Here is a 12481-nt window from a genome sequence, read left to right on the forward strand (position 1 = left end):
GAAGGCGATTTCGGCTCTCTACCAGCATGTGGAAGGCAATGTCCATGCCTCGCTGGACAGGGCAGTCAGTGGTAAGGTGCATATTACCGCTGACTCATGGTCCAGCAGGCATAGACAGGGACGTTACCTATCTTTAACTGTGCATTGGGCGACTGTTCTGGCAGCTGGGAAGGATGCAGGACAAGGTGCAGTAGTGTTGGAGGTTGTTCTGCCACCACGCCTCCAAAATGCTACTACTGGTTGTGACACACCCCTCTCCTCCACCCCCTCCTCTTCTTCTTCCTCCATAGCCTCTTCCTGATCTTTGTCCTCAGAACAAGCGGTGCTCCGTAGGCATTCAAGGTGCTACGCAAGTACACAGGCAAAAAGATGCCATGCCATGCTTGCACTGGTGTGCTTGGGGGACAGGAGCCACACTGGTGCAGATATTCTGTCAGCTCTGCAGGGGCAGGCTGAGAGGTGGTTGATGCCATGCCAGCTTAAGCCAGGAATGGTGGTTTGCGACAATGGCACCAACCTCCTCTCCGCCCTCCGACAGGGACAACAGACCCATGTGCCCTGTGTGGCTCACCCACTTATCTTGGTGGAGCAGTGGTTCTTGTGTAGGTACCTGGGCTTACAGGATGTCCTGAGGCAGGCCAGGAAAGTCTGTGTTCTTTTCCGCTGGTCATATAATGCCAGTGCTCCAAAAGGAACTGAACCTGCCCAAGAACCGCCTTAACTGTGACATGCCCACCAGGTGGAACTCAACGTTGGCCATGCTGCAGCGGCTGCACATGCAGCAGAGGGCCATCAATGAGTACCTGTGCGACTACAACACCAGGACAGGGTCAGGGATTTTTTTTTCCCCACGCCAGTGGGCCATGATCAGGGATGCATGCACTGTCCTGTCACCATTTGAGGAGGCCTCGAGAATGATGAGCAGTGACAGTGCATGCATCAGTGACACTGTACCTCTTGTCCACCTTTTGGAGCACACGCTGTGTGGAATAATGGACAGGGCAGTTGAGGCAGAACAGAGGCAGGAAGAGGAGAACTTCCTTGCCTCTCAAGGCTCCCTTTATCCAGACAGTGTTCCTGCTATACCGCCGATCACACAGGAAGAGGACGAGGAGGATTGTGTCAGCATGGAGGTGGAGCCTGGCACTCAGCATCAGCAGCAGCAGTCTTTTAGGGATGATTTACAGTCCCAAGAAACCTGTGGACTTGTATGTGGCTGGGAGGAGGTGGCTGCGGATCAGGTTGTCCTTAGTGACCCAGAGGACTCCGGACCGAATGCCTCAGCTAACCTATGCTGCATGGCCTCCCTGATCCTGCAAAGCCTGCAAAGCTCCTTGTATTCAGCGGATCAAGGAGAGGGATCATTACTGGCTGGCAACTCTCCTTGATCCATGTGCAACGTGTTCCCAGAGACTGGGAGGTTACAAATTCCTGGTCCTGGACAACGTGTTGCTGAGGCTTCGGTCAGTCACAGAAGGAGCGGTGGAGAAGGTGGCCGTCTGACCGATGCGTTCAGACAATTTTTTAGTCCGCAGCCCCAAGGTATGATCGGTTCCAGCAACCATCGCCAGCGTCTGATTTACATGGTGCAGGAATACCTAGGCGCAAGGTCAGACTTGGACACGTTTCCCACCGAAAATCCTCTGGGTTACTGGGTCTTAAGGATAGATCACTGGCCAGAGCTTGCACAGTATGCAATTGAGCTCCTGGCCTGTGCCGCATCCAGCGTTCTTTCGGAACGCACATTCAGTGCTGCTGGAGGCTTTGTAATGGATCACAGGCTGCGCCTGTCCACGACTCGGTTGATCGACTGACCTTCTAAAGATGAATCAGTCTTGGATCACCACCAGCTACCAAGCTTTTGAAGCTGATGTAACCGAATAATTTTTTTTGAAATGTCACATCCCTTCAAGACTGCCTATGCTGATGCTGAGTGACTATCCTGTTATGTTGACTGATTATTCTCTTCATCCTCAATGATCCTGCTTGGAAGAACATTTTTGGTTCAGGGTGCCGCCACCAGTGGCTATGGCCCAATTTTCCAGCCCCTGTTTAACAGGGGCATGTAATTACAATTTTTGATGCAATACTTTGCAGCAGGGCTCATTGCTGCACTCCAACTAGAGTATCTGTGAGGGGTTGCAGTGTCGTGGCACCAGCACCAGTGCCTAAGGCCCAATTTTTCACCCCCTGTTTAACAGGGATGTGTAATTACAATTTTCTATGCAATACTTTGCAGCAGGGGTCATTCCTGCTCTCCAACTAGAGTTTCTGTGAGGTGTTGCAGTATTGTGGCACCAGTGCCTAAGGCCCAATTTTTCAGCCCCTGTTTAACAGGTGCATGTAATTACAATTCTTGATATAATATTTCACAGCAGGGCACACGTTTCAGCGCCCACCGAGAGTAACTGTGAGGACTTACAGTGTTGTGGCACCAGCACCACCGCCAAAGGCCCAATTTTTCTACAACTGTTCAACAATGGCATGCAATTACAATTCTTGATGTAATAGTTCACAGCAGGGCATTCCAGCACCCACCAAGAGTCACTTTGAGGGCTTACAGTGTTGTAGCAACACCAACACATTAAGCCCAAATTTCTGCAGAGCATATAGGGCAGGCCCCTACTTTCAAACATCCAACTTACAAACGTCTCCTACTTGCAAACAGAAGGAGACAACACGAAGTGAAATGAAAAAAGACGGACGGCAAACAAAAATTATACAGGGATGATAACCCTTCCCTATGTTTTCCAAAAAGCTTAAAAATTTATTTTTGGACTGGTGCTACACTTTAAAAATGGACCAGTTCAAAATTACAAATGGATTCTACTTAATACAACAAACCTACACAGTCCCTGTCTTGTTTGCACCGCCTGTATACTGCTGTTCTGAGTATTACAGGGCCTGGGGGCCCCACGCCTTTCCTTTTTTTAATTTGAGTACGGGGTTCCCCTTAATATCCGTACAAGACCCAAAGGGACTGGTAATGGGCAGGGGGGCTACCCATGCCATTTTTCTCAATGATTTTCATCCGTATTGCCGAGACCACATATTACATTAAAACCGCAAGCAGTTTTAAATTACTTTTTTTCTGTTAGAAATGTCATTTTGTGCAGGAACTGTTCTAAACACAGGAAACACATGCCACTTCACAGGCATACTATAGACACCCCCCCAGGCATGATATTTTAAGGAATATTTAACTTTTTCTTTTCACTTTAAGTGTCATTAAAATCAGTGCTCCCGAAAAAACTTCAGTTTTTAAAAGTTTTTTCTGCATTGATACATGTCCCCTGGGGAAGGAGCCGGGTCCCCAAACCCTTTTTAGGACAATAACTTGCATATTAGCCTTTAAAATTAGCACTTTTGATTTTGAACGTTCGAGTCCCATACACTTCAATGGGGTTCTAACGTGGAGTTTTCGGTCTGTTCGCAGGTTCTGGTGCGAACCGAACCAGGGGGCGTTCCGTTCATCCCTAATCACTAAAAAGCCAATCGCCTGCTCTAAAAAACGGTACCGGAGTGATGCCTGTAGGCATCACCTCGGTTTAACCCCTTCAAGTCATGAATGCAAATTTGCGTATGGTCGGTGTAAAGGGGTCTAAACAAACTACACTACACTCAATTTTTTTCACCCTTTTTTTCTTGCTCTGGAACCATAAACTTCTATCCTATGAATCAATTTCAAAGAAACTGCCCCACTCTTTAAAGACATTTCCAAATGTAAAGAATAAAAATAGTTGACTGTGTTTTTGAAAGGCACATTTTAAAAAATTCTGTTTGATTTTCAATTTTTGTAAAAAAAATAAAAAATAAAGAATGAAATAAAAATAAAAGATATTTACAGTACATGAACCTACTGGAAAATTACACTTTAGAAGTTGCATTAACTGTATTGCAGAAACTTTGGAGTTTAAGTGATACCCTTTATTAGCTTTAAATAAAATGGACAGCTCTACCACAAATATACTCAAATAATGAAAATGCACAAACAATATTGACTATGCACAACTCATATAAGCACAAAGTGCAATGTGCATAATGTGCAAATACAAAAATTAATAAAAATTAATAAAAAAAAAATACAATCAAAAAGTGCCACGAGCAATTCATACAAATCTTGTATAGAAGTCCCATACAATAATAATTCAATACTCGTGCAATTTTCAAGCAAAAAAAGTATAATAAGCATCCCAAGCCCCTCCATACGCGTTTTGTAAGAGGTCTTTAAGAGGAGTGGAGTGAAGCTGCAGATTGTTACTCGCAGAGTTTCTGGCGCTATTAGCTGGTTTATATTACCAGCACTGGGCTCTGGTGAGCTTTTATGTTTTAAAACATAATACGTGGGACACTTAATATATACATATATCTGTATGAAAAATTGCACAAGTATTGAATTATTATTGTATGGGGCTTCTTTACAAGACTTATATGAATTTGTATATCTGCACATTGCATGTTGCACTTTTTGATTGTATTTTTTTTTTTTATGAATTTTTTTATTTGCACATTATGCACATTGCTTTATATTGTTTACATGAGTTGAACAGTCAATATTGTTTAGGCATATGTATTTTTTGAGTTCATTGATGGTAGCGCTGTCCATTTTCTTCTTAGAAACGTTTTTTTGAACCTGTGCCGCCGTTCTGTATATCTCCTTTTCAGAGCAGGATTAAGAACATCATGGGCCTGGTGATGAGGATTATGGTGGGGAGTTTTATTAAAAATTAAATATAAAAATAATAATAATTAAAAATGCCAACAATTTTTTGTTCTAACAAATTAAATTAAATAGAGAGAGGGAAGATGAGAGAAAGGGGATGAGAGAGGGGTGAGGGGTAAGGAAGTGAGGATGAGAAATAGAGGGGGGATTAGAGAGAGAGGATGCAAATGAGCATGTGTGGAAGTGACGGCAACACAGCCCGGCCAAGGCAAGTGACAGAAGGCACAGAACCCGGAAGGAAGACGGTGAAGATGTAACAAAAGTGAGCCCATTCTAGAGCTAGTAACATTGAAGATATTCAATATCATTTTAAAGAGCTGTTTTTGTGTGTAAGAGGCATAGGGGAGGAGTATGGTGGGTATAAAAGTGGGAAGTATATGCAGGTGAGGGAAAGGAATGTGGAGGTTATAACAGTGGGCACTATGTACAGGAGAGGAGTGTGGAGGGTATGCCAGTGGGCAGTATGTGCAGGAGAGGAGTGTGGAGGGTACGATGGGGGCAGTATGTACAGGAAATGAATGTGGAGGGTATGATGGGGCAGTATGTACAGGAGAGGAGTGTGGAAGGTATTATGAAGGTGGTATGTACAGGAGAGGAGTGTGGAGGGTATGATGGGGGCAGTATGTACAGGAAATGAATGTGGAGGGTATGATGGGGCAGTATGTACAGGAGAGGAGTGTGGAAGGTATTATGAAGGTGGTATGTACAGGAGAGGAGTGTGGAAAGAAAGATAGTTGGCAGTATGTACAGGAGAGGAGTGTGGAGGGTATGACAGTTGGCAGAATGGAGAGGAGCGTGGAGGGTATCACAGTGGGCAGTATGTACAGAGGAGGAATGTGGTGGGTATGACAGTGAGCAGCATGCACAGGAGAGGAGGGTGGATGGTATCACAGTGGGCAGTATGTACAGGAGAGGAGTGTGGAGGGTATGACAGTGGGCAGTGTGTACAGGAGAGGAGTGTGGATGGTATGACAGTGGGCAGTATGTACAGGAGAGGAGTATGGAGAGTATGACAGTGCGCACTATGTATAGGAGAGAAGTGCGGAGGGTATAACAGTGGGCACTATGTATAGGAGAGGAGTGTGGAGGGTATGACAGTGGGCACTATGTATAGGAGAGGAGTGTGGAGGGTATGATAGTAAGCAGTATGTACAGGAGAGGAATATGGAGGGTGCAGTGGGCACTATGTATAGGAGAGGAGTGTGGAGGGTATGATAGTAAGCAGTATGTACAGGAGAGGAATGTGGAGGGTATGACAGTGAGCAGTATGTACAGGAGAGGAATATGGAGGGTGCAGTGGGCACTATGTATAGGAGAGGAGTGTGGAGGGTATGATAGTAAGCAGTATGTACAGGAGAAGAATGTGGAGGGTATGACAGTGAGCAGTATGTACAGGAGAGGAGTGGGGAGGGTATGACAGTGAGCAGTATGTGGAGGGAAGTGTGGAGGGTATGACAGTGGACACTATGTACAGGAGAGGAGTATAGAGGGTATAACAGTGGGCAATATGTACAGGAGAGGAATGTGGAGGGTATGACAGCAGGCACTATGTACAGGTGAGGAGGATGTAGGAATCTGGGAAGGAAAAATGTAAAGGTTTGTGGAAGTATGTTTAGGGACTGCGTAGTGGTTAAGCGGGCCATACATGGATTGAAATTAAGCCAATTAAGCAGAGACCAGCCATAGTTGATCTATGTATGGGCTAGCTGGTTGTACACAAATTAATCTATTAATCGAGTTGAGTACAACCAGCCTGACAGGTTTTTCCAAAAACAGTCAGTGCTGCCAGCTATAGTTAGCAACACTGATCATTGTATTGTGTGGGTTGGAAGGCTCCCCACTGGCAGAACACAATAACACTGGGGGATTGATTCCCTGATCCACAGGTCAGTAGGTGAGAAGGTGTGTGGGGACAGGCTGGGGAAAGATGTCTGTCAGCAAGGGGGTGTGAGGTGGTCATGGAGGAATAGCAATCAGTGGGTGGGGGGAGTAACTGGGAGTGATATCTTTTGGAGTAGAGTCTGTCATCTACAGGTTGGGAAATGGTCACCTGTGATATAAGTTGGTGGTGGCTAACATGGAAAGTGGCTGGGGAGTGACCTGGTTGGTGGTGAGTGTGAAATGGATGATGTGTTTCAAGTTTCTTTCACATTTGCAGTAATGCTTACTGCCCTCTGAAAAGTGATCTCTGGTGTATTGCTTTTCAACTAATGGTATAGCAGCAGCTGACAGGCGTTCATGAGGTGCTACTGCCGCATCCTTTTTTTTTTATATTGCTGAATGTCAGTTTTACATTGTTGGACTATGCTGCTACTGCGAGCGAGTTTGACAGGCAGTGCTGCCTGTCAAACTCTGCAGGTGCCAAACTGCCCATTGAACTCGGTGCCTCTGACAAGAAGTGAGGAGAGTGGTGTGGTCCTAATTTAATCCCCTACACTCAGCTTCACTTTTTTCAATTACTCATTTCACTAGTGTGTTTATTACACACATCTCCCTCCCCTCCCCCCCCCTTTTTCCTCCCCCCCACCCCTCCCCCCTTCTTCTTCCCTCCCCCCTTCTTCTTCCCTCCCTTCCTTTTCCATACTTTCTCTTTTCTCCATAACTTTTCCGTCACTTTAACCCCTCCCTTCTCTCCCTTCTCATCCTCCCCTTTCCCCTCTCCCTTGTCCCTCCCTCCCCTTTTCCTCTTCTCCCCCTTCCTAATCAACCCCCCCCCCCTTTTTTTTCCCCTTCCTTTTCCCCTCTCTCTTCTTCCCCTCTCCCTTCCCATTTCTTTTTCCCTTGTGCCCTTCCTCCTTCACCTCCCAGTTTCAGCTTTTTGGTCTCTCTTTTTCTCCTCCCCTTCGTTTCCCCCCTCTCCTTCCCCTTCTTACCCTTATCTATCTTACCCCTTTCTTTCCCTTCCCTCTTTCACTCTCGTGTTTGTTTGTTTTTTTTCCCCTATCATTCCTCGTTTTTCCCTTCCTTTTCCCTCCCCTCCCTCCCCTTTCCTTCCCACCCCCCCCTTCCCTCCTTATCCCCTCGTCTTTCCCCCCTCCTTTTTCCCCCCTGTTTCCCCCCCCCCTTTTTTCAGTTTTGGTCCATCCCCTTCTCTGTTATCATGTTCACTTATTGGTGTTGGGCCACCTAGTTACATCATGTTGTAAATCTTTACCGATACAGCATGTTTATACTATTACTTTTAATAAAGAGTTATTTTTTTCAATTAGAGCTTGTCCAACCAATCCCCTGTGTCCACCACCAGGGGAAATAACGGGTCCTCCTGTCTGCATCCTGTTTATATTATGGGGGGTGAGCTGATCTCCTTATTTTTCATAAAAATGTTTGTATATTGTAAATGAACCCTTCCGATGATATTGTGCTCCGTTTTTTTGTATGATTTATTAAATGTAACATTTTTTCATAGATCATCCTCCTCCTGATGAAGCGGGCTCCCCCACGAAACTAGTCAAGGAAACTCCGTGCACCCCCTTTCCTCTGAAATTTTCTCGGGACTGACCCGTTAGGAATTCATGAATTGTGATGTACATATGTACTTTTGTCTGTAATTGTTCTTCTTTGCCTTTATTAAACTGTATTTATTTTAACTAGTTTGTATTGTTAATTACCTAGTACTGGTATAGTCCAAATCTGTTGCCTTGTTGGTTAAAAGTGTTTGAGGGTCAGTGTGAGCAGCTGCCCGGGCATTTCTATACCAACCAACCTCTCTCCATTAAGAAGTGAGGCGAGGCAATGTGAGCTCATCCTCTCAGTCTGCTGCAAATAGAGTGTGCCAGCTTGTATTTAACCACTTCCCACCTGGCCAATGCATATATACGGCCGGGTGGGAGCCGTCTACTCCTGATAGGCCGTTCAGGAACGTCCTTCATAAGTAGCGGGATCGCGCGTGCGCGTGCCCACGCAGCGGTGCGATCCCGATGTGCTCGTGTCACCCGGACACGGCACATCTCAGATCGGCAGGAGGGCTCTGTGATTGGCCCTCCTGATCACATGACGGCCGTCATGTGATGTAAACAAACAGTCGGTTGCTAGGCAATCGGCTCTCCTCTCCTCACACGGAAGTCATCGCTAAGGAGAGGAGAGCAGAACGCTGCAGCCGGCTGATGATCAGTGAGTATGAGCTGTTTTTTACAGCTTTTTACTCACTGATCATCAGTCTAGTGTCAACACACAACACACCACACAGTACAAACACAGTCCCCACATATGTCCCCAAAACACACATGTCCCCAAAACATACATGTCCCCAAATAATAAAAAAACATGTCCCCAATAATAAAAACATGTCCCCCACATATGTCCCACTAAAATCACATGTCCCAATGATTATCTGCACACATATGTACGTGATCACCTGCACACATATGTACATGATCATTTGCGTACATATGTCCCTGATCACACAAACCAATTATTATACACTTAACGGAATTTTTTTTACCAAAAACATGTAGCAGAATACATTTTGGCTTAAATTTATGACAAAATTTGATTTTATTGGATTTCTTTTCAAATAGAAAAAAGAAAATATTGTTTTTTTTCCAAATTTCCGCTTTTTTTGCGCTTATATCGAAAAAAATCAAAAACGGAGTCGTGAATAAATAACACCAAAATAAAGCTCTATTTATGCGAACAAAATGATAACAATTTCATTTGGGTACAGTGTAGCATGACCGCGCAATTGTTATTGAAAGCGCTAGAGCGATGAAAGCTGAAAATTGGGCTGGGAAGGAAGGGGGTGAAAGTGCCCTGTATTGTAGTGGTTAAACTGGCCGATCTGTATGTAGCTTCTGACAGGCTGCGCAAGGAGCCCCGTATCTCCGAAACAACAGATGATAGGAGCCCCAAATTTTGACCAGTAGTGAGGTAGACCTTCAGCTACCTACCTGGTCATGACCCTTTGAAGTCAATCTTTTTTGGGGGTTTTTTTGTGATTTTTTTTTTTTTAAATGAGCCTATCTTAAAGCGGGAGTCCGCCGTTTTTTTTTTTTTAAAAGCCAGCAGCTACAAATACAGCAGCTGCTGACTTTTAAAATAAGGACACTTACCCGCCCAGCGCACCCGCGATGTCGGCACCCGAAGCCGATCTCTCGATCGTCACTCGGGTGCTGCCGCCGCCATCTTGGGTATGGGAATCAGGAAGTGGAGCCTTTCGGCTTCATTTCCCGGTTCCCTACTGCGCATGCGCAAGTCGCGCTGCGCAATAAGGATGGACCCGCTGCCTCTGGGATCTGTGTGTTTGCCAGCAGGCAGCGGGGGACTTTCGGAAAGGGGCGTAGATCTACGCCCCTTTCCGCAGAGAGCTATCCCGGAAGTGGGTGCAGTTACCTGGATTATCCAGGTAACTGCACCCCCCTCCCCCCTGAAAGGTGCCAATTGTGGCGCCGGAGGGGGGGAGGATTCCAATGAGCGGAAGGTCCACTTTAGGGTGGACCTCCGCTTTAAAGAGGAAGTAAACCCTGATGAGTTTACTTCCTCTTTCATTCCCTGCAAAGGCAAAGCATAATGGACTACTATGCATCGCATAGTAGCCCATTATGTGTCACTTACCTGACACAGGAGCCAGCGAAGTCGCCGCTGTCCCCTGTAGTCCGCCGCATCCATCTTGCTGGTGGCGTCTCGCAGCTCCGCCGCTGTCATTCGACGAAGCCGCGATGACGTCACTCCCACGCATGCGCACGGGAGCCGACACGCGCGGCAGCTCCGTCGCTGAGAATGCCGTGCTCAGTGCGCCTGCGCGCCGCTGTCTACGGCGCATGCGCCGTAGACAGCGGTGCCCGTTTTCGGGCAAATATCTCCTAAACCATATAGGTTTAGGAGATATTGCTTGGACCTACAGGTAAGCCTTATATATATGTACCCAAGGGAAAGAAGCACTCTCCTCCCTTTCATTAGTATTCAGTTTTGTCAGGTACCCTGGCTAGATTGTTTTATACAATAATATTTTTTAAATATTTGTGTTTTTTTTCACAGAGGTTTAATGCTTTTGCCCCTGAAGATTGGATTAAATCTACGAAACGCGTAGGGATAATTCGATGCGTCTCATCTTCATTGGATGGTGTAACCAGTTTCGTATATATAGATTTTATCTTTATACTGTTTCTGATGTGGTCCGTGTCATCTAGGATGGCTGTTATGTATTTATCCTACAATGTATTATTTATTATACAATGTATTTATTGTTCCAATTTTTTTTTTTTACATACAATGTTTGCTGCATGTTGTCATCATGGACACAAAGATATGAAGGTTTTTTTTGTAATATGTTATGTAATTATTTAGCAATAAACATTGCGTTTTTATATTGATTGTATTGACTGTATTTCTGTTGCCGCACATACCTCATATAAAGTCCCATTTTTTATTTCCTTTTTTGTTTCTACTGAATCGGGGATGGAGACGTATTCACATACGTTTCATATAAAGTCCCACTAAGTCCCCCCCCCCCCTTTTTTTTCTTCATATGAACTAAATGTTTACAGTTGATTTCAGCTCCTGTGTATTTTGGGAAGTAAGGCCACTCAGCTAAGAGCATACCGTACCTCTGGAGCCATTGACGAGCAGAGCAAGCTGTATGCCTCACAAAACATTGAAGCACGTCAGCGCTTGTTATTGACCAGCGGCGAAACCTTCTTAGTTTCACTCCAGAAAGTCACAGCGTAAAGGCTTAAGTGCTGCAGAGATAAGTCGTACTATACATCTACAATGTGCACGCCTTGGAGCAAACCAAAATATGATCTTTAAACTATGGAGATGACCACTTGATGACCTTCCTGCTTGAGATGAATAATCTTCGCCAATTGGAAAATTTAGGAAGAAGCAGCAGCAGCATAACTGAGAATTATTAGTGCATTTCAAGAATATGTCACCCCCAACATTTTATATTCATAAGTGTATGTTGTACCATATATTGTATTAAAAAGTATCCTGTTCTCTTTTCATTGCTTCTTTTGTGTGAAATGCCTGGTCATCCCGCCAGTCGCCCTGCTTTATTTTTTCCAGCTGACCACACTAGGCATGAGATTTGTCTGTGCTGGGAGCACAACCTGTCTTTCCTCCAATGGCCAAGACTTGTGCTGACATGCCCTCCTGCACAGTCATTTACTGAGACGATTAGTGTACTGCTGTTTTTCCACTCCCAGCTCTTTAACCACTTAAGCCCCAGACCAATTTGCAGCCAAAGGACCAGGCCCCTTTTTGCAATTCGGCACTGCGTCGCTTTAACTGACAATTGGCTCCCAAACAAAATTGCCATCTTTTTTTCCCCACAAATAGAGCTTTCTTTTGGTGGTATTTGATGACCTCTGCGGTTTTTATTTTTTGCGCTATAAACAAAAATACAGCGACAATTTTGAATTTGAAAATGTAATATTTTTTACTTTTTGCTATAATAAATATCCCCAAAAAATATATAAAAAACATTTTTTTCCTCAGTTTAGGCCGATATGTATTCTTCTGCATATTTTTGGTAAAAAAATAAATCGCAATTAGCGATTATTGATTGGTTTGCGCAAAAGTTATAGCGTTTACAAAATAGGGGATAGTTTTATAGCATTTTTATTAATATATATTTTTTGTACTGGTAATGGTGGTGATCAGCAATTTTTGTTGTGACTGCAACATTATGGCGGACACATCGGACATTTTTGACACATTTTTGGGACCATTGTCATTTATACAGCAATCAGTGCTATTTAAATATACTGATTCCTGTGTAAATTGCATTGGCAGTGAAGGCGTTAACCACTAGGGGGCGGG

General features: G+C 44.7%; 1 long non-coding RNA gene across 2 annotated transcripts in view; it reads left to right on the top strand.

Annotated features, from left to right (window-relative positions):
- Nucleotides 1–11031, top strand: part of LOC143927369 (uncharacterized) — a 34527-nt gene extending 23496 nt beyond the window's left edge. The window contains exons 2-3 of one of the 2 annotated variants that reach the window (XR_013262265.1): nucleotides 8130–8267; nucleotides 10697–11031. This is a non-coding gene — a long non-coding RNA (uncharacterized LOC143927369). The remainder of the gene's footprint in view (nucleotides 1–8129; nucleotides 8268–10696) is intronic. The other variant, XR_013262264.1, reaches the window with a different exon arrangement.
- Nucleotides 11032–12481: the final 1450 nt, after the last annotated feature.

This window comes from Lithobates pipiens, unplaced genomic scaffold (genome assembly GCF_037356315.1).
Source record: "Lithobates pipiens isolate NorthernLeopardFrog02 unplaced genomic scaffold, aLitPip1_a1.2 Scaffold_23, whole genome shotgun sequence".
NCBI classification, from domain to species: Eukaryota; Metazoa; Chordata; class Amphibia; order Anura; family Ranidae; genus Lithobates; species Lithobates pipiens.